This window comes from Canis lupus, chromosome 8 (assembly GCF_048164855.1).
Source record: "Canis lupus baileyi chromosome 8, mCanLup2.hap1, whole genome shotgun sequence".
Classification (NCBI taxonomy): domain Eukaryota; kingdom Metazoa; phylum Chordata; class Mammalia; order Carnivora; family Canidae; genus Canis; species Canis lupus.
Window position 1 is genome coordinate 7,779,499 of NC_132845.1, and position 25,648 is coordinate 7,805,146.

Genomic DNA, 25,648 nt, shown 5'->3' on the forward strand with positions numbered 1-25,648 from the left:
TAAGCAGTGTCAGGAAAACTGCATGACCACATGCAGAAAAACGAAATTGGACCGCTGTCTTACACCACTCAGGAAAATTCACTCAAAATAGATTAAAGACTTAAAATAAAACATAGAGAAAAAGCCTCTTGACATTCATCTTGGCAGCAAGTTCTTGGAGCACACGCAACAAAAGCAAAAATTGACAAGTGGGACTATATCAAACTAAAAGCTTCTTCAAAGCAAGAAAAACAATCCACAAAATGTCAAGGCAGCCTACAGAATAGGAGAACATATTTTCAAACCATTTATCTGATGAGGGATTACTATTCAATATATAGAAACAACTCATGCAACTCAGTAACAACAACAACAACAAACAACCCAATTAAACAATGGGCAGAGCAACTGCACGGACATTTTTCTAAAGAAGACCTGCAAATCCACAACAAGTACATGAGAAAATGTTCGGCATCACTCATCATCGGGGAAATTCTAATCAAAACCACAGTGAGCTATCACTTGACATCTGTTATAAGGGCTATTATTAAAAAGACAAGAAATAACAAGTGTGGGTAAGGATGTGGAGGAAAGGGAGCACTTGGGCACTGTTCTAAAATAAAAAAATTGAATTACCATAAGATCCAGCAATCCCACTTATATAGGGATATATAAACTCCTATATACAAAGGAAATGACAACAGGATATCAAAAAATATCTGTGCTTCTATGTTCATTGCAGCAGCATTCACAATAACAAAGATATGGAAACAGCCTATCTGCCAGTGGATGAATGGATAAAGAAGACGTGGTATGTATATGTGTGTGTGGTGTGCGTATATGTATGTATATGTATGTGTGTGTATGTATGTGGGTGTGTGTATATAGCATACGCACAAAATGGAATCTGAGTTAGCCATGAGAGAGAAGGAAATCTTGTCATTTGTGAAAACATGGATGGACCTTCAGGCTATGATGCTAAGTGAGACAAGTCGAACAAAGAAAGTTCTGTATGGAAGAATCTAAAAAAGCCAAATTTCTAGAAACAGAGTAGAATGGTGGTTATCAGGGACTGGGGGCGGGGTGAGGAAACTGGGGAGAAGTTGGTCAAAGAGATTGAACCTGCAGTTGGAGTAAGTTCTGAAGATCTAATGCACAACACCTAGATTATAGTCAGCAGTGCTGTGTTTTATACTACAAAGTTACTAAGAGAGTACATCTTAGATGTTCTCACCACAAGAAAGAAATGATAACTATGTGACATGATGGAAGTGTTGGGTGGTAATTCTACTGCAGTGTATATATGTATTTATATAATACTATATACTTAAAATTTTATTTATATATTATATGATAACATACATATAATCCTGCATATATATGTAATAATATATATACATACGTATATATGTGTAATATATAGATATAGATACATAAATATATGTCCATAAATATATTGCAGTATATTATGTATATGTAATAGCAAGATATATATCAAATCAACAGGTAGTATATCTTAAATTTGCACAATATTAAATATCAATTATATATCCGCTATATTTCAATTATATATATTATTATGTATCTATTATACCCATTTTACCTCAATTAAAAAAAAACCTTGTCATCCAAAGTAAATAAATAAACTAATAATTAATAAAAGATAGAATGCTACTAAGTACTTCACAAGTGGTATATCTGTGATAAAAGTGGGTTGGGATGGGATAAATACTGAAGTTTGTTTGAGATGTGAAGTTACATGATTATAGTTTAGTGTTTCTTCCACAATAAGTAATACCCAAAGGCTTATATTCCAACTTGTTATTAAAAGTTGTAGTTGTATAGATTACAATATAGTAGAAATATTCCATACTCAAAGAAATGTTTGGTGTTTGCCCAGAATTAAAACATACTTTTACAAAAGAAAATGTTTATCAAATCTGCTATAAGGCAGAGCTAAATATTTTTAGTTTTTTTCCTAGGATTTTAACAAATTCCCTTGATACCTGCTTAAAGCAGTTGAACATGGTATTGAACAAAATGAAAGTAAGAAAAATGGCCAGCCTAATTTTAGAATTGAACAAACTGATAAAAATAATCATTTCAAATATTTTATTTTTATGCTTTGCAAGTGGGAATAACTTTTCTTAAATGTTTATTTCCTCAGTGATTTTAAAAATCACATTTAGTTACATCCATCACTAATGAAAATCTTCCGTAGCTTAATAATACTAGCATGTTGAGAATTATCTGAATAATAATTCAGATAATGAATTGTGAACAGATTTATGGATTAATATTTGTTCAGAACACCAGCGTTTTAGGGAAGAACATGATGATGTTTACAGTCAGCACATTATTAGCTTCATTAGATGTCAATGTGGTTTTCAGATAAATATTTTCTAAAGTTCCTCAGTACCCTTGAATGAGACGTTTTGCTTTATAACATAGAGGTTGAGGAAATGGAATACTTGCAATAAGTATTTGTGGTTCATTAACTCCAACATTTTCTTCTGATGAAAATAAATAATTGGTATATTTATCCATATCTGTCAACAACAGGGCTACACAGTATTTCAAGAACCTAAAAAATTGTGTATTCATTTGATATATCTTCCTTCCTTAGTCCTTAATGTCCTTTTGGTAGACTTAAAGGCCCTACTGTACATCAGCATACTGGTTATCCTTTTGGGACCTTGCAAAGGGTTTGAAAAGAGGGTCCTCTTTTCAAGAGTTGAAAAGGGCCTGCCTGGTTGGTCTGGCTGCTAATACATACCCATGCTTTCTCGGCACCTGCTATGAGGCTGCGGCACTGAGATTACCTCAGCCCAGGGTTGGATTTGCCTCTCTTTACAGTGAGGCGGTACTCTCCATTGTGAGTATGGTTAAAACCTAGGTTTTTGTGTGAAAGAATTCAGACCAGCCTGTGGTGATATATATTCTTCTGGTCTACTATAGTATCATTTTAGTCCTTTTATTACAAGTCATCAAACACTGTATCTGGGAAACATGAGGATAAATTATGGTACATTCAGAAACTGCTGAGAAATAACAAGAAACACCAGAACAGGGTACTTTGGGAATATAAGACCTACTGAATGAGAAATGTTTTGTTCCGGCTATGGATTTGCTACTTGCAGAGAAATTCCATTCCATTGGTTTTCTGAACTGGATAACGTTTTCCTGATCTTTTGCCTCGTGCAGAAAATAAAATCTTATTTTCTTTTTTTCTAGAGTGTCTTTATTAATTTGAACTTTACTTTCTTACCTTGTTATACAGTTGATTATTAATTTCTCTTCAATATGCTTATTAGATGGCCATTTAAAATAGAATAACCAGGGCACCTGGGTGGCTCAGTTGATTAAGTGTCTGCCTTCAGCTCAGGTCATAATCTCAGAGTCCTGGGATCAAGCCCCATATCAGGCTCCCTGTTCTCTGGGGAGTCTGCTTCTCCATTTCCCCTTGCTTGTTCTTTCTCTTTTTCTCATTCTCTCTCAAGTAAATAACCAAGTTTTTAAAAATTAAATAAATTAGAATAATCTATAATTGCAAGATGTTGCACTTGAATTTTTTTCTAGCCCTATTTTACAATAAATTGAGAAAATAGAGTAGTACATCACTTTTCCCTTGAATTTCTTTACAGAATTTCTCTCAGGATCAGAGGGTGTTCTTTTATTCTCTCATCTCCAAAAAATTGTTAGAAGATGATACACTGAAATTAACTGGTTCTCTCTTGTGATTGTGATTATGTTTCTTTACAAACAACGATAACAACAACAACAAAAAAAACAGCTCGTGATCTTATATAAGGAGAATTTTAAGGAATACATTAAAATCTGTTAGAACTAATAAATGAGTTCAGCAAGGTTGCAAGATACAAGATCAGTATACAAAATCAATTCTATTTCTATGCATCTGCAATGAACAATATAAAGATGAAATGAAAGAAACAATTTACAATAGCATCAAAAATACATAGGAATAGGGGAGCCTGGGTGGCTCTGTGTGTTGAGCATCTGATGCTTGATTTTGGCTCAGGTCATGATCTCAGGGTTGTGAGGTCAAGCCTTTGCCAAACTCTGTGCTTAGTCCAGAGTCGGCTTGAGATTCTCTCTCTCCCTCTACCTTACCTCCCGTTGCACTTTCTGTCTCTCTAAATGAATAAATAAATAAATGAAATCTTTAGAAAAATACTTAGGAATATGTTTGACAAAAGAAATGCAAAACTTTTTTTTTTTTTTATGATAGTCACACACACAGAGAGAGAGAGAGAGAGAGGCAGAGACAGGCAGAGGGAGAAGCAGGCTCCATGCACCAGGAGACCGACGTGGGATTCGATCCCAGGTCTCCAGTATCGCGCCCCGGGCCAAAGGCAGGTGCCAAACCACTGCGCCACCCAGGGATCCCGAAATGCAAAACTTATATTCTGAGAATGGTAAAACATTGCTGAAAAAAATAAAAAATCTAAATAAATGGAAAAACACCCTAAGTGTATGAATCAAAATATTTTATATTATTAGGAGGACAGTACTCCCCAAATTGATCTTCTGATTCAACTCCGTATCTATTGGAATCCCGCTGGCTTCTCTGTACAAATTGACAAGATGATTCTAAAATGTATGTCATTGCAAAGGACCCAAAAAGCCAAAACGATTTTGAAAAAGAAGAAAAAGTTAGAGGCTTTCAAATTTTAAAACTTTCCTATTTCAAAACTTACCATAAAGTAACGATAATCAAGACAGTGAGTTACTGGCATATGGATAGACCTATATGTTAGTGAAATAGAATTATGTCATCTTTTCAACAAAAAAATGCTGGGATGACTGGATATTTATTTGTTGAAAGAATGAAATTGGTCCCTAACCTCACACCACATAAAAAAATTAACTCAAAAATGGATCAAGGACCTAAATGTAAAATACCTGTGAATACAAGTCTATAGAACTTTTAGATGAAAACTTAAATCTGCATGACCTTGGATTTGACAATGAATTTTTAGGAATGACACCAAAAGCATGAGCAACAAAAGAAAACAGTTGTTCTTCATCCAAATTAAAATTTTGTATGCTTCTGAGGATACTATCAAGAAAGTGAAAAGGCACCCCATGATATAGGAGAAAATATTTGCAACTCATATTTCTGATAAAAGACTTCTATCCAGAATACATAAAGAACACTTACATCTCAATAAAAAAGGAAAAATATCCCAATTTTTTTAAAAAAGCAAAGGATACACATGTTGCCAAAGAAGATATGCAAATGGAGAACAAGCACGTGAAAAGATTCCCCACATCATTAGTCAGCAAAATGTAAATCAAAACCACAATGAGATACCATTTCACACCCACTGGGAAGCTTATATTCAAAAAGACAGATAATAAGTGTTGGCAAGAACGTAAAGAAATTAGAACCCTCGCACACTGCTGGTAGGAATGTAATATTTTGGAAAACAGTCTGGCGGCTGCTCAAATGGTTACACACAGAGTTACCATATGTCCCCACAATTCCATTCTTAGGTATATATACCAATATAAATGATAATGTCGAGCTACAAAGACACTTATGCACAAATGTTTATAGCAGTATTATTCATAGTAGCCAAAAGGTGGAAACTATCTAAATGTCAATCAACTGATGAGTGGATAAACAACATGTGGCATATCCATACAAGTGAATATTATTCACCCATAGAAAGAATGAAGTACTTATCCTGCCACAGCGTGGCTGAACTGCGAAACCATGAAACCATTATGCTAAGTTAAAGAATCCAGCCATAAAGAGCCATGTATTATAGAATTCTGGACATTCCATGTTCTTCTGAAAATTTTAGACATTAAATGTCCAGAATAGAAAAATCCATAGACACAAAGTAGATTCATGATATCTTCAGACTGGGGGTTTGTGGGGAGGGATTAGTAGATAGGAGAGTTCCAGCTAAAGGTCACGGGGTTTCTTTTTGAGGTGATAAAAATGTTTTAAAATTGACTGTGGTGACGGTTTTGCGTATCTCTAAAAAAGTGCACTGAATGTGCACTTGAGACGAGTGAACTGTATGGTATATGAATTATATCTCAAAAAATCTGTTATAAAGATAAAGCAAAATAGGAATGTGACTCTCTGTTGGCTTAGGCCCAGGCCACATGCTCCTTGCCTGTTTTGGGGGAGAAGTTCCACCTGCATCCATGAGTTGTAATTTTCCTGGAAGAAGGACGAATAAATGCCAGATGGTAAAAAGAGCAAAAGTCTGCCATACATGTCCTTGAGGTCCTAAAGAAATCTGGTCTTTTCAGAAGGAGGGGAGGCGGGGGGGATGTTATAGACTCAGTTGGAAGAGCAAAGGGGAGGGATTTAAATTTAGTTATTGAGTTATGTGACGAGCATCAGTAGATTCCTTAAAACACATGTCCAAGGATGTTTGTAGCAAAACTAAATAGCCCCAAATATCCATCAGTATCCAAACAGATAAATTGTGGTATGTTCAAAGTGGGCTACCATATGGCAGCACGAACGAGTAAACCACAACAGCACAGAATATGGATGAAGTCTCACAAGCCTGATGTTGAATGAAAAGAGCCATTGACAAAGTTTACAGCTATATGATCCCTTTAAATAAAGTTCAAAAATAGACTAAATGGGTCTATGATGTAAGAAGACAGACCAGTGTTTATCTTTGTGGGAAGCTGTGAATGAAAGCAGAGGAAGGGCTGCCGAGGTGCTGACAGTGTCCTATTTCTTGATTTGAGTGCTGTTGACATGAGTATGTTTACTTTGTGAAAATTCATTGAGCCGTAACATCTTTCTTTATGCCTCTTTCTTTATGCAAGTTATACTTTGCTAAAAGTGTGTGTGGGGGGGTGGGGGGGGGTGGAAATCAAGAGCTTTGTTTATTTTCCGTAGAGTTAGGCAGTAGTAAATCATGTTTCTCTCTCATACAGGGATAGAGATTTTGCCCAAGGATGCAGTTGAAGGAATCAGAGTTATGAGGTATTTCCTGAGCATGGAAAGAACAGACCCTTGTCAGCTTAGCCATTTCATTTTTATTATCTTGGAACCAAACTGCCCAGCAGTTCTTCTAAATGTCAGGTTAATGATGGTGGTGCCCATCCTCTGCCACACTGGTAAGGCCGCTCGGACCTCCTCCCTACCAGATTTATACAGAGACAGCAGGTGTAGAAGGGAGCGCACAGGGAGTGGAGGACAGTGTATTTCACTACAGTGTGTTTATGTCCAAAATCAGGAATATATGCTCAGTCTTTCATGAAGAAATGTCATTAGTAACTGTCCGGGCATGTTTCTTCAAGCTCTGACCTGGAGAGGGGAATCTCTCTTTAAGTGAAAAACTAAAAATTCTGCGCTTTGATGACTAATAAAAGTAATTTTTCCAGTTTTAAAGACAAAACTACTATTCTGTATCAAAAAGTTATTTTCCTAGAATAAAACCTAACTTTCTTAAATCAGTCTTTTTTTTTTCAGATGGAGGCTCACGTATGGATTATCAAGAGAATCTTCCCAGTAAATGTGCTAGGGCATGTGTCAGTTAGTTTGATGTATTGGAGAGCTTTGGTGGAAGTGAGAGATACATTCATCTCTTTCATTTGCTGCAATCTTCCTTACAACAGAGTGATTTTTAGCTGGTGGTAAGATCGAGAAGGGTACCTTCTGTGGTGTTGTTGCAGAACTACCTTTTTTATAAGCATACAAAAAATTAGCATGACTTAACTGCTTGAAAGAAAGCAGAATGCTCTGGTCTTAAATGTATTCATCATTTTGTGGGAGGAAAAGCCACAATGAGTCCTTTCTTTCTCTTTTTCTTATCTGAACAGCAGCAAATGATATTTAACCTATTATCTAGCAACAAAAAAATTCCAAGCCAATGTGAAAAAAAAAATGCCTGCCAAAATTCCTTTCTATGGCACAGTGATATAGCTGAGTTAAAAGCCCTTTTGAGATGGAGAATATGACAAGAAAAGTGACACACACCCCCACCAAAGTGGGCTTTCCAAGAGCTTCTAGAATAAAGCCACTCTCATTAAGGTTTCTCACACTGGTTTTTGTTGGCAGCACTTCTCAGGAATCATTTCCTCCATGAAGGAAATAAAGTAGCAGAGTCGTTCCTGACAGTTGCAAAAGGTGAAGAATTTAAATTGAGAAAGGCAGTTAAAATAATATCTGAACTTTTGAACTTCCTCATCAGATAATTATTCTTGAAAGTCTTTACAAGATGGGAAAAGAGAATTAATGCCACTTAAAGTGTTGAATTTTAGAGGAATACTATCATTAAATATAGTATGTCTCCCATAATTTTTTGATTGTTGAGTACAGGCATGACAAGAATTTTATGAAGACACTTTTGATTGATAAGATCGAGTGTAAACAGAAAGTGCTTTTAAGTAGGAAGGTGTGTCTGTTTGGAACTTGAACTTGTCTCTTTTTGCTTAGAAATGTGCATAATTAATGCAAAACACCTGTGTCTTCACCCCAGGTCTCTCTCCTAAGCTGCAGATCTGCATATCCAACTGCTTTACTAGACACATCCCCTTGAATTGCCCCACAGGTACCCTAATTCAACGTGTTCAAAATGCAACTAATCATCTCAGCCTTCTCCTGTCCCCCAAAATTGGGCCTTGACTAGGGTTTCCCATTTCTTTTAATTTTATTTTATTTATTTATTTATTTTTACAAATCATTGTTAAAACCAGTTTTCAGAATGACACAGCCAGGTATCCTACTTGCACTCTGTCATCTTCTGTGCTACACACACCAACCTTTCATCTCCCATACACCTCCTGAAGCCACCCATTTTCTGCATCCTTACTCTCGCCCATTTAGAGGAGGCCACCATCGTTCCTCCACTGATTCCTTCAACATTTTCCTAACCAGCCTCCCCTGTAGCCATCCATTCTTTTGCCCTCTTCAATCCATTACTCCCGGAAGAATCTTTCTAAAACTCAACTCTCACATCATTTATCTACCTATCGGTTGGATTTATGTTTGCTCTTAAGCTAAAATCCCTGTCATGGCTGAGATTCTATTATGATTTTCTTCCTTACTATCTTCCTACTCTAGTCTCTGTGATCCCCTGTTTCTGTTGTCTCTGAAGATGCCCAGTGACCTTTGGTTGCAGCAAAAGACAGAATAATTGAGTCAGCCATGTATCACATTTGCAAATGGCCCAAACCAACCCACAAAAGCTGCCAAGTCTAAGACAAAGGTCCTTTCGGTGGGGTAATGGTAACAATACATTTAGTTGATTTTTGCCAGCTCCAGCTGCACTGGTAAGAGAAAATCCATCTATACAATTTCTTATTGTTGCCAGGCTCTGGGTGGCCCCTTCCATTTACCACGTAAGTTCTTCCTCACATGATCCCTCTCTTTGTCCTGAATTGAAAGTCTTCCAACATCCCCAAGGGGTCTACCCCACATTACCCTATTCTTGGTTACTGTGTGCTTCATTTACATGAGGTTTTGCTCCTTATTAAGCATGGGAAGAGGGATCTCGTAATTGGGACCATCAGAACAGATGTTTGAACTTAGCCTTTGACTCTGCTTCACTTTCTGGATTCTAACTAAGTGGATATCCTTAGCTCACCTTAGTTTTAATCCTAAAATGGTCCCAATCTCCCTCCTTTATATTTTGTCATTATTTTCACTTACCTCATTAATACTAAAAACATTTCTTTAGTGCATTATATTTCTATTAAGGTAACAGGAGATATTCCCAGCATGCAAGACCACCTGCAGAGCCTATGGAAGGGTTCATTTCCCATATATGTACCATTAGCCTAAAATCCAATTTTAATGCAATAGATTTCCTTTCTGATGATACTACCTATTACTTCTCATCATTTTCATTTCCTACCCATGACTCCAAGCAGGCTAAATTTCTCTCAGATTCTATTTTTGCCATGCTCTTTTTCTTCTCAAGGCTTTTACATTACTAGACCAGATTGCCTCCAGACCACTAGTTTTTTTTACCCCTCCTTTTTGCTTATCTCCTCTGTAATCTCGGCTTAGACTTCACTTCCTCCAGGAGATCTGGGTTAGAGCTTTTCCTATGTACTTCCACGTCACCTTCCCTTTCCCTTCATGTGGCACCTGACACTCTGTCTGGTTGCTTTGAACATCTGTAAGCTCCACCACAGCCGAATTCTTGTCTTGTTCTTCCTTGCATCCTCAAAGCCTGTTGCAGTACCTGGCCCACAGCAAGCATTTAATGACCATTTCTTAATGAATGAATAAATAAATCACTCCATTAATCATTTAATCAGTGAGTCAATGCACTTACAATTTTAAACAAGTCTCTGATGCTCTCAGAAATAGAAGTTTTAATTTCTAAAATTATATATCAGTTTCATTTGTTAAAGAATCTAATTTATCCCTCCTTTAAATCATATCATACTGTCGTGTTTATTAAGCCCTGTTGCCATATGGCAGAGTGCAAGAGGCATCTGATATTGCCTTAAGAAACCTGTTTCATACTAAAAACTCTTCAGACCAATCTCTCTGCCCTTTCTATTTTATATTGAAATTGCTCGTGTTTGTGTGTGTGTAACCTGTAAGACATTAAGTGCCTCAAGGGCAGTGACCATGTCATATTCATCTTTGTACCCTTACAACCTCATATCTGGTGCAGTGTCAGCAGTCAGCATGTGTTTATATAAAGGCTAAAGATAAGCCCAGAATTCAGGTCTTGGCTGAACTATTTTCTACGTTTAACACCAATCTCCATACTTAAGCTCTCAAAGCCTCAGTTTGTTCATCTGTAAAATGAGGACTTGACTTATATAAAAAGGTCATCTTGTGGAGTTGTTAGGAAATATTACGTAAACCATAATACGAATGTGTGGAACATATAGAAATTATGAATAAGCTAGATTGAAAGATAAATCTAAGCTCCTTTGGGGGGCTTGTGGGTGGCTTAGGCAGTAAAAGTGTCTGCCTTTGGCTCAGGTCATGATCTCGAGGTTCTGGAATCAAGTCTTGCATCTGGCCCCAGGCCCCCCGCCCGGGCTCAATGAAGAGTCTGGTCCTCCCTCTCCGTCTGCCCCTCCCTGCTGCTCAGATGCCCTCACTGTCTCTCAAATAAATAAATTAAAAACAATAAAAAAATAAATCTAAGCTTCTTTGTGAAGAATTCTGGTTATGTCAGAATATGAAATTTCTTTGTCATAGGCTGGCAAGACATAGTCTCAGATCTTTTAAAATCTTTGCAAGAGAAACCAAAGAGGCAAACTTCCCAATTTTTATATTAGGGATATTTGTCTGAAATAGGAAGCAAAATGGGGTGTTGCAATGCAAATAAGATACACTATAGGACAATTTATAGAGAGATCAAATGTATCAGTTGCATTATTTGTCTTATGAATATTCTTTTCAAAAAGGAGAATGAAATTGGACAATGTTCTCAGACTGTAAATGCCTTGAAAATGAGATGCACACTTAGAGACAACTTCTAGAAAAAAGGACAAGAAAATCATGGCAGGACCTCCTGTATCCTAACAAAATTCCACAGAGTTGTCTATAGTGTGTTCATGTTTTATTGTTTTAGTAATGATTCTTCCTCTTTTCTTTTAAATGATAAGAAATCAGGAAAAAAGGTTCTCTAGTCATAACGTGTTTAGGAAAGTCAAGATGGTAAACGTTCACGTTATAGGACTGGGAAGCAAATTTAAAGGAAAAAGAGCTTCGGTCTTAAACCAAAAGCCTCAAATTTCCCAGCGTAACATGCTTCCGTTTGCTCAGACTGGGGTGTTTTGCTGGATTGTTTGGCACTGTATTGTTTTATTCATCTTCACACTGTTTCTTTCCTTGTATTAGTTTGTCTGATGATTTTCATATCATGTAGTGTTATTTTAGTGGGAATTTGTAATTTTTTTCAATTGTTGCCTATTCCTCTGTAATTATTGTAATTGCATCTTATTATATAATTTGTGTAAATACATGCAATCATGGAATTAGAACATGTGGGTGGTGATATGCAATGTCACAATTGCAGTGGTTAAAGATGTATAATTTTTTTTAATCTTTGGGGGAGAAAAAAGATAAGTAAATATAGTAATTTCAGGGGAGATCATTTTAGCTGTCTGAATTGATTGCCCAAAGAAGTTAACCAAACATTTTTATTGAGATGTGGATCAGAGGTTTGTTTTTGGTATTTACAACTGAGAGACTTGGACATCTTAGTTTTAAATAACCAGTTTGATCGCTGGTGAAACACTTTTTAAAAAGTTTCAATGTTAACTTTAAAGCCTTTAAATTTGTGTCGATCCAAGCTTGAAGACATATTTATTAATTCCTTGAACTGGACGTTTATTACCAATATTGACATCTCTATATGAAAATACAAATGTTTGTGTTGATATAGATAAGGATATAGATAGTGATTTATATGCCTTTCAGAATCCCTGTGACTACAAAATTTGTTTCTCTGATCATGCAGTAGGTAAATAATATATTTAGAAAGTAGTAAGACCAAAATAAAAAAAAAAAGCATAATTCTAATTCAGCACCCACTAGAATCCTAGATGATTAAACCAGACTTTAATAAAGCTAACCCCATTAGCTCTAGGGTTCTCTTTGCACCAAGAGAGCATCTACTGAGCTACATTCATCTTTAATTTAAAAACCGCACTTGTTTTTAGAAGATGAGAGACATGCAAGTAAGCACATCTGCTCACTCAGGGCGGGCTTGAGACGGGTATAGATCTTTGTTAGGATTGTAACATGTTTAAAAAATACCTTGGTGGTCATAAAAATCATTTTGTGTATTTGAGAATTTGGAAGGTGAAGAGAAAACATGCTTTCTATAAAAGAAAGCAAGATTGCTCTAGTTATCAGCATTAAAAAAAAAAAATTCCCCGAAGCATCCATGTAGAGTATATCTCCCACTGAATGACTGCATTCCTAGTCTTTAGAAGGAAAGGAGCTTTTGCCTTTGAACAAAGAGACTCCAAATTTTGACAAAACACAAAATTTCCTATATCTGTGCTCTGCAAAGCTGTTTCTGAGACAGAAGTTGCGGATGCCAGGCTGGGACAGATGACGTGTCAAGGAGAGAAATGACTCAGCCACCTCACACAGTTGCTTTGCACTATCTCTAGCAACCCATCCTTTGTTTAGCATCTTAAGAATAGTTGTGTTGCCAGAGAGACTGTCAATCTTCTGTTTTCTCTTTTATTCTTTTCAAAATAAGAAACTCTTTATGCCCTATTCAGATTTCATACATTGGTCTTAGGGTCTGGAGCTGAAAACTTCATGATCCAGAAATTTTCTCTTCCCCTTGTGATCTTGGTCTAAAGTTTATTTTGCAGGGACGCCTGGGTGGCTCAGTGGTTGAGCATCTGCCTTTGGCTCAGGCTGTGATCCCAGGATCCTGGGATCAAGTCCCGCATCAGGCTCCCGCAGGGATCCTCCCTCTCAGTCTGCCTATGTCTCTGCCTCTCTCTCTGCCTCTCATGAATAAATAAATAAAATCTTTAAAAATGAAGTTTATTTTTCAGTGCATGGAAAAAGTAAAGTTTCCTTAAACATCAAGATTTGGGTATCCACTGGAAAGTAAATGAAGTAATTAAAGGATGGGATTTTGAAGCCATCTTCAGTGCTCAGGAAGGAGAAAACACAAAGCTTGAATAAACTTTTCCATATTTCTCTTTTAACGTGCCACTTAAAATGCAGCTGGTGTGTCATTGGCTTTGAAACAAATAGGATATGTTTGTCAATGCAAAATTTGAGACTTTTGCTGTCCTTTTAGGTATTCTTGCAGTTAGGGTGTTCCTTAATGTTACCTTGACTGCAGCTTTATGATCCAAACAAGGAAAGAAATTTTTCCTTATGTTTGGTTAAATGAAATGTTACCATGGTTTCCCTATAAGTTAAGCTTTATTGTGTTCCATGCTGCTAAAAATTTAGTATAGAAATTATCAAAATATGTTGATAAATAATTATATAATGAACACACTTTAAAAAAAATGTACCAATCCTGAGTAGAATCTCTATACTTCTCCATAATTAATTCCTCCTAGATTAATTGTGGAGTGTTCCCAAGAATCCCTCAGGGTGAGTGGAAAGTCAGGTGGACAAGGATCTGAGTGCTGCTTTATCCAACTACACAAATTTTGATTTGGAAAAGGAAATATTGACTTCATTATTTGACGCTGCCTAAAGCCAAGATCTTGTGTATGTGCCTCACTATTTCTCTCTGCATATACATGAAAGCAAAGAGGTTTTTTCCTTCAGCTTATAAGTTACTGGTATAAATAGCCAACACAAAATAATGCAAAAAGAACCTTAAAAACATAGAGTAAAATTTGTAATAGACAAAAAACTGACTTGTTCCTAACATCGAACATTGCAAAAAATCATGCTAGGAAAATTTAGACTAAATATTGACAGCAGGGTCAAAATGTCCTTTATTTACTCCTGATCTATTATTAAGTTAGGATCACTAACAATTATGTAAAATGTGTTTAAATCACTTGGAAAAATTAAAATGCCAACTGATAAACACACATACATACTCCTATTGCCTCAGTGTAATGCAGTTATAAATAATTTAAACTTTTTCTTTCTTATTTTTAGTAGGTGATTTATTATTTAAGTAACATACTAAAATTTATTTTTTAAGAAATTATCTTCTTTCAAAGATACCCAAGAGCAAGTTGATCACATGCTGAAATCTCTTTTCTGGCTTCTAATACAGTTTGAAGATGAGGAAAAGAAGAGCACTCTAAAATTTTTCTAAATATGGAGGTCATTTTTACCGTCACATCAGTGTTAGAAAGTCAGAAGAATGAGGTCCCATGCTGAGCACTAGACACTCCTGTCCTTCTCACTGCTTGAGGGTTTGTGAAATTTGGATACTTTGGACCCTAATGAACACTCTCTTTAGCTGGACGGCAACACAAACGACTGTTAAGTGGACTGTTCTCTATTATGCACACACGCAGAGATTTAAAATGAGGTTTATTGATGTAAAGTGGCCTCCTTCTCTAACTGAAGAATCATAAGGATTCCATTCTTCCCACTTGTTTTCTTCTCTATGTCTTTGTTTTTATAGGCTAGATTTCCTAGAGTTAGTACTTTAAGATCCTGAAAATAGTATTAAAATGCTATCTTTCAATTTCTTCAGGGAACTACTCTGCTCCTTCTGCTAATACCTTGGTTCTCAGATCTTCATTATCTTTCCGTTTAATCACAAGTACAGAATTTTCTGAACCTGTTTGCTTGCCTCTGGTTTTATGCCTTTAAATTCATTGCTCATGCAACTGAGCGATCCATCTAAAGAACAAATGTGACCTCAACACTCCCAATTTAAATGGCTCCTGAGCTTCCTGGGTGCCCTGTGGATTGAGCAAAAAGCTCCTAAGCACAGCTTGGACAGGCCATCCCATCTGCCCTGCTTGGCTCTCTGTTCCTCTATTCTAGGCAGCTTTGTTATTCTGGGGTACTAATGAGCTTATCATTTTCCCCACCCCCAGTTGTTCATACTATTCCCACTCCTGCATTGCCCCCACACCTCACAAATCCCTTAACCTTCTTCCCTTTAGGAATTTCTATTCATTTTGTAAAACATGGCTCAGCTCATCTTCTTAACTGAAAACTTTTCTCTGTCTCCCTCTCTCTGTCTCAAAAAGACAAGGTGCCTTTCCCCTGTTGTCCACAAGAAATTTACCAGTGGTCTCACTGGGCGTAAATGAACCTTATATCCAGCCGTCTCCTCTGCTGGACTGTAAGGTCTTTGATTTTAGAACTTGTATTAATTCATTTTAACATCTCCAGTGCCTAACACTATAAGTGCTGAGTAAATGTAGGCTGAACCTAAGCTAAATTCCCAAAAATGAAGTCAAGAGTTCTTAGTTTCTTTACAAAAAAAAAAAAAAATTATAAACTTCTGACCTTTTTTCATTATAATCTTGGCAAATTCAGACTACCTTTACCCTAAAATAACTTTATAATCAGAGAGTTGAAGCTTGAGTGAAAATGAGAACTACGTATTAAAGAATGAATTTTTTAGCAGTGTGTAAGAAATAATAGAAAAGAGCCATAACCAGTTTCACTGAAGACTGCTAATAAAAATCAGAGAAAACACCATAAATATGGCGTTAAATAAGGTGGAAAGCTGTGCTGAAGCTTGAAGATAGAAATATTTGTGGAAAAATAAGGTGATGAGAAATAATGTCCTGGATGATGTTTTGACATGTTATATTCATCTTTCTGGTGATGACTATATTTCACATGTAAATTAGAAAAAAGGGGTGGGGGAGGAAAGTGTTTTCATGTCACGTCCAGGAAAGGAGAGTCAAGTATCTTAGGATACCTTCTCTAGTCAGCTCTCTCTATATATTCTGGTCTTTTGAAGTACTGGTGAATTTTTAAATCTTGCCTTCTACAGAGAAATAACAAAACTTAGAAATTTAAAAATCTCAGCTATTAAAAATTCCGTGATTTTCCGTGAATCAATCTCATTATATTTTAACATGCATCAACCTTAAAAAAAAAAAAAAAAAGCCAGCTATTTTACCCAAAAAATGAGTTTATTCAAGAATAGCAGAGAAATGCAATTTGGGGTAATCAAACTATGGCAAACCACATGCAGGTCCAGGAAACAGAGGGGGAGTCTTGCTTTTATGGAGGAAAGAAGGAAGTTGGGAGGGGCTGTTTTGAAGCATTCTGGATGGTGATGATTTCTTACTGGCTGAGTGTGGCAGTTTCTCATTGGCGGAGCTGTTGCTGGGCAAGAAGAAATTCTTCCTTCCTCCTGCTGGGGTATATGAAGTAAACTTCCTGCTGTTTGGGGTCTGTGCAATAGTGTATGAGAGCTCTTCCTTTAGGGCTTTTATTTTTTATTTATTTATTTATTTATTTATTTATGATAGTCACACAGAGAGAGAGAGAGAGGCAGAGACATAGGCAGAGGGAGAAGCAGGCTCCATGCACCGGGAGCCCGACGTGGGATTCGATCCCGGGTCTCCAGGATCATGCCCTGGGCCAAAGGCAGGCGCCAAACCGCTGCGCCACCCAGGGATCCCCACTTTAGGGCTTTTCAACTCCATTTTTAATGAGGATCCCGTTATTTTTACAGATCTGAAAGGAAAACAACCATATGACTGATAACTGATGAATGTCAAAATCATGTGCTATAGAAACTATAAAGAAATTTAAACTAAAATACTGATTTTTAGGTCTTTAAAAAAAACTGCCAGTTTGGCCATAATGTTTGTCACTAAATAATCTACTGATCTCCTTTATTAAAAATGACCCAAATCCCAAACTAACACTGTAACTATACATAATCTACAATTTTATTTCTTTAAAAGGTTTTATTTATTTATTTATTTATTTGATAGAGAGCACAAGTGTAGGAGGAAGGGCAGAGGGAGAGGGAGAGAATCTCAAGCAGACTCCCCACTGAGCAGGGAGCCCAATGTGGGCCCAATCTCGGGACCCCAGGATCATGACCTGAGCCGAAGGCAGCTGCTTAACTGACTGAGCCACCCAGGCATCCCCATATCTGGAATTTTAAATTGTAGTTTACTCTGAGTGCTCAGAGACCCTGTCCCCTGCTTCCTTCTGGCAAACTTTTTATATATAGTTACCATGCTTTTTATGCACACTACCCTGCTGTGCTAACCCCAGCCAGTTGGATCAGATAACAGCAGCCAACCCAAAGTCAACCTACAGGGTAATCTTACAAAATGGTTGTGGCCAATCCAGCAGTTTATACTGAAGAGTGACCAACATCTCCAGTTTATACTGGAGAGTATCTGACCAACTAGTCAGATATTCTCTTGAAGGGTTTGGATGCAAGAGCACAAATAATAGAGTGACACCAAAACCCACAGACACACAGGTAATGCAGAGGCCACAAGAAAACAGAAGACCTAAGACAAAGAAAAGAATAGAGGGTCAGAACTGGGCAGAGCAGGGGAAGCCATCATTTATTGAGAGATTACTGTCAGTAGAAGTAGGAGCAACAAACAGAATCAAATAAATTGAGATGTGATTAGGGTGAAGTCACAATAATAGGGGATAGCCAAAATGAATAGAATATAAAATGTTGGTGTCAGTGAATGTAGGTACCTACTTGAGAAATTTGATGGTGAATGGAAGCAATAGTTTAGTGGTAATTATGCCTACAGGACTTTATTTAGGACAGAATGGAGGTGGGAACAAACTTATAAGCTAAGGAGAAGCTCGCCTATGAAAAAGCAAAGTTACCAAATTTGGCATGACCCTAGAGGAGAAAACTGAAGCAAAACTCAGGAGAAAGGACTTAGCTTTTGAAAAGAGGAAGAAGGAGCCTTTCTTGGACACAGAAAGAATGAAGAAAAGATAGAGGAGGATACCAAGAACTTGAAAGAAAATGAGAGCAAAAAAGCTCTTCTTTTCCTGTCTTGTTGATTTTCAGTATAAAAAAGAGGAAGAAATTGAAAACAAGAAGACAAGAGAAAATTAGTGAAACAAAAAGCTGGTTCTTGAAAAAAAAAATCAATAAAATTGATAAACCTTTAGCAAGACTGACAAAAGTACAAAGAGAGAAAACACAAATCACCAATATCAAGATAAAGCAGGGATATCACTACAAATTCTGCATTTGTTAAAATAACACTGGGATACAAATAACACTGTTATTTGTTAAAATAACACATGAGCAACTTAACAGTTATAAATTTGACAACTTAGAAGAAACAGAACAATCTTTTGAAAACCACAGACTACCAAGTCCATAACCATTAATGAAATTGATTTTGTCATTTAAAAATGCCAGTAAAGGAAACTGGGATGTGTAAAACTAATTCGCCATTTGAAAATCAATCAATGTAATTTGCCATATCAGTAGGCTAAAGGAGAAAAACATATGATCATATCAATTGACACAGAAAAGCATTTGACAAAATCCTACAACCATTCACAATCAAGACTCTCAGCAAAACTAGAATGGAGGGGAGCTTACTCAAGTTGATAAAGAATATCTACAAAAAAACTACAGCTAATATCTTATGTAACAGTGAAAGACTTAATGCTTTCCCTGTAAGATGGAGAATGAGGAAAAGATATTTGTCACCATTCTTCTTAATCATAGTACCGGAAGTTCCAGCCACTGAAATAAGGAAAGAAAAAGAAATTTTAAAAGCATATATGTTGAAAAGGAAGAAAAATAGTTTTAAAATTGTCTCTGTTTGCAAATGATATGATTATCTGCATAGGAAATTCCAAAGAATCTATAAAAAAAAAAAAAGTTCCTAGAACCAATAAGCGATTTCACTATTTGACTATGGTCACAGGATAAAAAGATCTACATGCACAAATCAGTTGCATTTCTGTATATTCACAATGAACATGTGGAAGTAAAAATTAAAAACTCACTCCAAAATAAATGAAATACTTAATATAGACTTAATAAAAACACTACAGGGATCCCTGGGTGGCGCAGCGGTTTGGCGCCTGCCTTTGGCCCAGGGCGCGATCCTGGAGACCCAGGATCGAATCCCGCGTCGGGCTCCCGGTGCATGGAGCCTGCTTCTCCCTCTGCCTGTGTCTCTGCCTCTCTCTCTCTCTCTCTCTCTCTGTGACTATCATAAATAAATAAAAAATTTAAAAAAATAAAAATAAAAACACTACAGAATCTGTATGCTGAAAAACACAAACTATCAACAAAAGAAATCAAAGGAGACCTAAATAAAAGGAGAGACATACTGTATTCATGGATTAGAAGACTCAACATAGCAAAGATGTCAATTTTCCCCAAAACTAATCTGTAGATTTAATGCAATTCCTGTCAAAATCCAAGTAAGGTTTTTCTGTAACCAGACAAGACCATTCTAAAATTTCTGTGGAAAGGCACAGGCCCTAGAATAGCTGAAATGATCTTTAAAAAAGAAGAAAATGAGAGTTATCACCCTACCTGGTATTGCTGCCAACTAGATAGCTATAGTAATCAAGATAGTGTGATATTGCTGGAGGAATAGGTACATAGATCATTGGAATAGGATAGAGAACCCAGAAATAGACCCACACAAATATGTCTGATTTTCCACAAAGGTGCAAAAAGCTATTTAATGGAGGAAAAATAGCATTTTGAACAAATGGTGCTGGAGCAATCAGGCATTCATAGGCAAAGGAAGGGAACCTTGACTTAACTTCACACCTTATAAATCGGTAACCCAAAATGCATCATGCACTTTAAGGAAAAATGTAAAAAATATAAAGCTTCTAGAAAAGACATTAAGAGAAAATCTTCAGGATCTAGGACTGGACAGAGTTCTTAGACTTGACACTGAAAGCACATCCATAAAAGGAAAAATTGATAAATTGTATCTCATCAAAATTGAAAGATTTTGCACTGCAAAGACCCTGTTAAGAGAAAAAATAAGATACAATTTGGTAGAAAATATTTGCAAACCACGTTTCCAACAAAGGATCAGTATCTGGAATATACAAAGAACTCTCAAAATTCTGCAGTAAGAAAACAAACTATCCACTCAGGCAATGGACAGAGATACAAACAGACATTTCACTGAAGCAAAGATGTGCGCGTGGCAAATAATAAGCACATGAAAATATGTTCAGCATTATCAGTCAGTAGTTAAATGCAATTAAAGTCACAATGAGGGGGGATCCCTGGGTGGCGCAGTGGTTTAGCGCCTGCCTTTGGCCGAGGGCGTGATCCTGGAGTCCCGGGATCGAGTCCCATGTCGGGCTCCCTGCATGGAGCCTGCTTCTCCCTCTGCCTGTGTCTCTGCCTCTCTCTCTCTCTCTCTCTCTCTCTCTGTCTCTGTATCTCTCATGAATAAATAAATTAATTAATTAATTAATTAATTAATTAATTAAAATCTTAAAAAAAACACAATGAGGTATCACTGTACACCTATCAGAATGGCTTCGTAAAATTTAGGGACAGAAGCAAATGCTGTCAAGGATGCAGAGAAACAATCACACGTTGCCAGTAGGGGTATAATACAGCCATTGTGCTGTGTTCACCATAGCCAACAGTTTAGCAGTTGCTCATAAAACTGGTGATTCCATCAGTAACACTCTTGGTAGTTTGTCCTAGAGAAATGACAACCTATATTCACACAAAAACCTGTACAGAAATGCTCATAGCTTTATTCATAATAGCCAAGTATTGGGAATAAACCAGATGTCCTTCAATGAGCGAATTGTTAAACAAACTGTGTTATACCCATGTCAGGGAATTCTATTCAGTAATAAAGGGGACAAATTGTTGATGCAACAACTTGTATGTATCTCTAGGGAATTATGCTGAGTGAAGAAAGTCAATCTGAAAAGGTAACTTACTGGTTAGTACCACTTACATATTTTTAAAACTACCAAATTAGAGAACGGATTAGTGGCTTCCAGGAAGTTAGGGAGGAGGGGAAGGGTGGTCGATTTGGGTATAAAAGATGCTTGTTTGCCAACCAAAGAATCACTCAGTCCCATCACTAGTCTTGCTGAGGTTAGATTTCATAGATTTAGAGCAGAGCAATTGACGTGATGACGTATATTTGGAAAAGTGTGATCCCAACATATGACCAGCCCGCATCACAGTTAGTAAACACCATACAGATATTCACAGAAACTATAATGCATCAGCCAACACTTGACATATTCATGTTCCATTCCAATGAAAAGGTACTGCATGCTGTACTCCTGGGCTTTTGAAAATGCACCAAATGACATCCTGATGAAAACCTGGTCAAATAAACACAGCATGATGGTACTAAAATGTGCCTTAGAGACAGGCAGTGGGGGAAATCAGCACTGCTGTGATACCAAAGAGTGGGAAAGACAGATTTCTGCTGGGTTATCTTAAACTCTGTGCGTGTGTGTGCAATCGTGCAGTGTGAGTGAGTTAAAGACTTTTTTTTTTTTTCAGATAAAAGAAATACTACTCCTATCTTCAAGCCCACAAACCAAGGTCTGTTGAGTGGCATTGCTTTTGCATTTCACTAAGCCCATCTACTCCAGTTCCAGCTGTGAGGAATGAAAGGCAGACATGGAAGAGGGGCTCCACTACCTCAGTATCTAGAGACAATGCTTCTATTTGAGAAGGTGCATTCAGATCACGTTTCTTGATGACAGGCCCATCTCATGCATCTTAATATCCCAACCAGTTCCTTTTGTGGAGGGACACCAATATTTGTTGAGCGGTTGGATGAATCCACACATATTATTGAACTTAAACTTTATTTCTACCAGTTTATTGGACGTCAGGCAGGATACCAAAATATTTAATACACCATCCTTTCCCTAAAATGTTTATAACCAGGATTTTAATGTCTCCTTCTATTCACAAAGTCACCTTCCTGATGGACTAGTTTAAACCTGCTTCTTAAGTGAGAAACTCATATGCTGTCACATTTCCTCGCCACTCTTCTTGCACTGGACTGGAACACCAACAGTTCTATTAGCTTAAATATCCAGGGTTTCAGACCAAGGGCAGTTCCGACTAATGGAACCAAAAGGCTCCAAGAGACCTTGAAAGGTTAAGAAATAGGTAGTCTTTGGGTCCAAACATTCCTGACCAGTAGGGACCCATGAGCAATAATGAGATTTTTTTTTCTTTTTTGAAACTAAAAAGAATAATTATAGCTGGCCTGGTTTCCTTAAAGATTCCAGCAATCTATTTGAATTTGCCAATTCAACGCCAAAGACATATTTATCTTTGCCATCAGAGTGACTTATACTGGAAGATCACAGGGTAAAGAGACCACAGCAGAGTCCATTTTTCTGTCTTTAGTCAATACTCTACTCAAATTAATTCAGAATAAGAGCAGCCTGTCCTCTGCTTTAAAATTTCAAAGCATAGTCTCTCATGAAAATGCATTCAGGAGTTGTAAACTCTCATCATTATGGGGAGTCCACCCAAGCCAAATATTCGACATCTAAAGAAAAAAAACAATAAAGAGGTCTGTGTGTCCTGATTGATACCTTCCATCATTACTTAGGTGTTTTGAAAACAAATCTATAAGTAAAAACCTAGATTCTAATTTTTCCCCAAAAGTTCCATTAACAAATGTAAACATTTCTTCAATACCTTAAACCTGTGGAAGATACAGGTTGCCATTTCAAAAAACTGGGAGTGTTTTACGTTTGTCAACTTTAGAGATAGGATTTTTAAAGATAACAAGAGGCAAAACCGTCTAGAAGAGAAGGCTGGGACTTAGGCAGACACATTTTCATCCATAAGCCAGCAACACTGAAACCAGGGCTTTCAACCCATGGGCAGCTTTCGTGAGCTTCCTGGTTCCTGAAACCTGATGGGTCAGGGGAAGAGATAGCTCCATGCCTCCCTTGCCCCTGCCACAATGGTGGGAAACGGAGCAAATAAATCTACCTGGCAGGATCGAGGTAATAGGCACCAGTAATTCCATTATGGTTTTCTTTCTTCCTTTCTTTTTATTTATTTTATTTTATCTTATTTTATTTTATTTTATTTTAATTTATTTTATTTTGGTTTTTTCTTGTTATGGAAATAAAGCAAGGTGATAGTGAAAAAACAAAATACCAAAAGCTCTAAAAAAAGGGAAAAATTACCTAATCTTGCTACTAAGTGATAATCACTGCATATAAATATTTTTCTGAAATTAAAGCAGCAGGCTGATTTAGAAAATTCAAGCATATAGAAAACAAATGCAAATCCATCACCCAGTCATCTCTCTGTTCATACCTACACACAATTATCCCCATCATTTATATAAGGGTCGTTCTCTATATCATACCCTGCATCTGGATTTTTTTACTCAACTGAACTTTGTGGAGATCTTTCCATATGGGAAATTAAAAAGAAAACATTCCTTTTAAATGGAAGCAGATAATCATATTAAACGGATGGATGGATGTTTTAGAAATTGTGCAGCCAGTCCCTTATTTATAAGTAGGTAGACTGTTTCTAGCTTTCTGTTCTCTGATTTAATGCTTCACTGAAGCTCTTTGTACATGTATCCTATATTTAATAGCTCTAGGTAAATTTCTAGAAGAGGAATTACTGGGTGAATTTTGATATCTATTTCAAGACTGCCAAAAGAAGATGGAGCACTTAGGCTTTCACTAGTAATGTATAAGAAAGGTAGATCCCTCATACCCGTATTACTAATATTTTCCCAATTTACTAGGAGAAATGAAATACTTTCTGCATTCGTTAGGTAGAAATGATAGGTCATTTTTACTAGTAGTTTTTCATCAGTGGTGCAGTCAAACATATTTTTATATATTTATTGACCTCTTTATTCTTTGAACTGCCCATCTCTAAATTGGGATTTTTGTCTTGTCTAAAATTGCTTCTTAAAGATTTATCTTATCTTATAAATACATACTTCATGTCTATTATGTATTGCAAATATTTTCCCAATTTGTCATTTGTCTTTTGACTTGTTTTGGATGTTTTTAAATTATGTATGAATTTTAATACCTTCGTATAACACCTAATGCATAATTTTTATATCCAGCTTTTATCTTTTTAACATTGTATTGCTTTTACTTTCCCTCATTAAAAATTCAAGTAAAAAATTTTAATGAGTCTATAAAATATGTTTTAGGATTGTACCATTATTTATCATACTGTAATGTAATTTCCCAGTGATTTTTTTTTTCCCTCCTGCCGGTTATGTTGATACTGTGTGTTTCTTACCACCATAAACAATGCTGGATTAGAGGATAACAAAATGATAAGCAGACAGAAAAAGTAAAGTAGCTGGGCTCCTCAAAATTTTAGTAACAAAAAAAAAAAAAAATTTTAGTAACAAGAGAAATTGAAAGTGATGTGAGACTTTTTTATCACTCTTGCTAAAGAGACAGAGACTTAACAAAGGCCCAATTGTAATATCTTAAAAAAAAAAAAAAAAAGATGAGATGCATATTAAGAAAAAATAGGCCTGGGGCGCCTGGATGTCTCAGTTAGTTAAGCATCTGACTTTTTTTTTTTTTTTTAAGATTTTATTTATTTATTTGGGAGAGAGAGAGAGCCAGCATGAGCTAGGGAGGCACAACAGGAGAGGGAGAAGCAGACTTCCCACTGAGCGGGGAGCCCAATGCAGGTTTGGATCCCAGGACCCTGGGATGATAACCTGAGCTAAAGTCAGCAACTTAAGTGACTGAGCCACTCAGGTGTCCCAAGCATCTGACTCTTAGTTTCAGTTGAGGTCATGATGTTATGGGTCCTGAGATCAAACCCCATGTGGGGCTCCATGCACAGTGGGAAGTCGGCTTGAGGATTCTCTCCCTTTGCCCTTACACCTCTGTGCATGCATGCTCTTTCTCAAATAAATACATAAATCTTTTTTTAAAAAAGAAAAAATAGCCCTGGGGGAAGATACATAAATAAACAGGACAGTAACACACTAAACCTGTGTGTTTTAGTAACTTATGGTTTCAGACAAACTTTCAAGGCTGGTTTGTTTGCTTGTTTTGCATTTGACCCATTTGTTTTAATGGGATATGAAGTCTTTTATTCCTTAACTGTAGAGTACCCTTTTGATCACATTTTGTTACTCTTGGCAACGATCAAATATATCCAGTCTCTTTAGGTTTGTCTAATAAGTGGCATTATTGCATTATTCAAGCATTTAAATTTGATTGATGAGTTTATCCATAAAGGTTGTTCGTAAATCTGTTAAAGTCATTTATTTCTGATTCCGGTATAATTGTGTATGCCAGTATTAATGCTGC

General features: G+C 36.6%; 1 protein-coding gene and 1 long non-coding RNA gene across 2 annotated transcripts in view; both read left to right on the plus strand.

The window, feature by feature from the left end:
* The window catches only part of ST6GALNAC5 (ST6 N-acetylgalactosaminide alpha-2,6-sialyltransferase 5), a 162,936-nt gene that overhangs the window by 24,920 nt on the left and 112,368 nt on the right, over positions 1-25,648 (plus strand). The gene's annotated exons all lie outside the window — the stretch shown is intronic.
* Positions 336-23,693, plus strand: LOC140637522 (uncharacterized). Its single transcript, XR_012034615.1, has 2 exons — positions 336-790; positions 21,858-23,693. It is a non-coding gene; the product is annotated as an uncharacterized lncRNA (long non-coding RNA).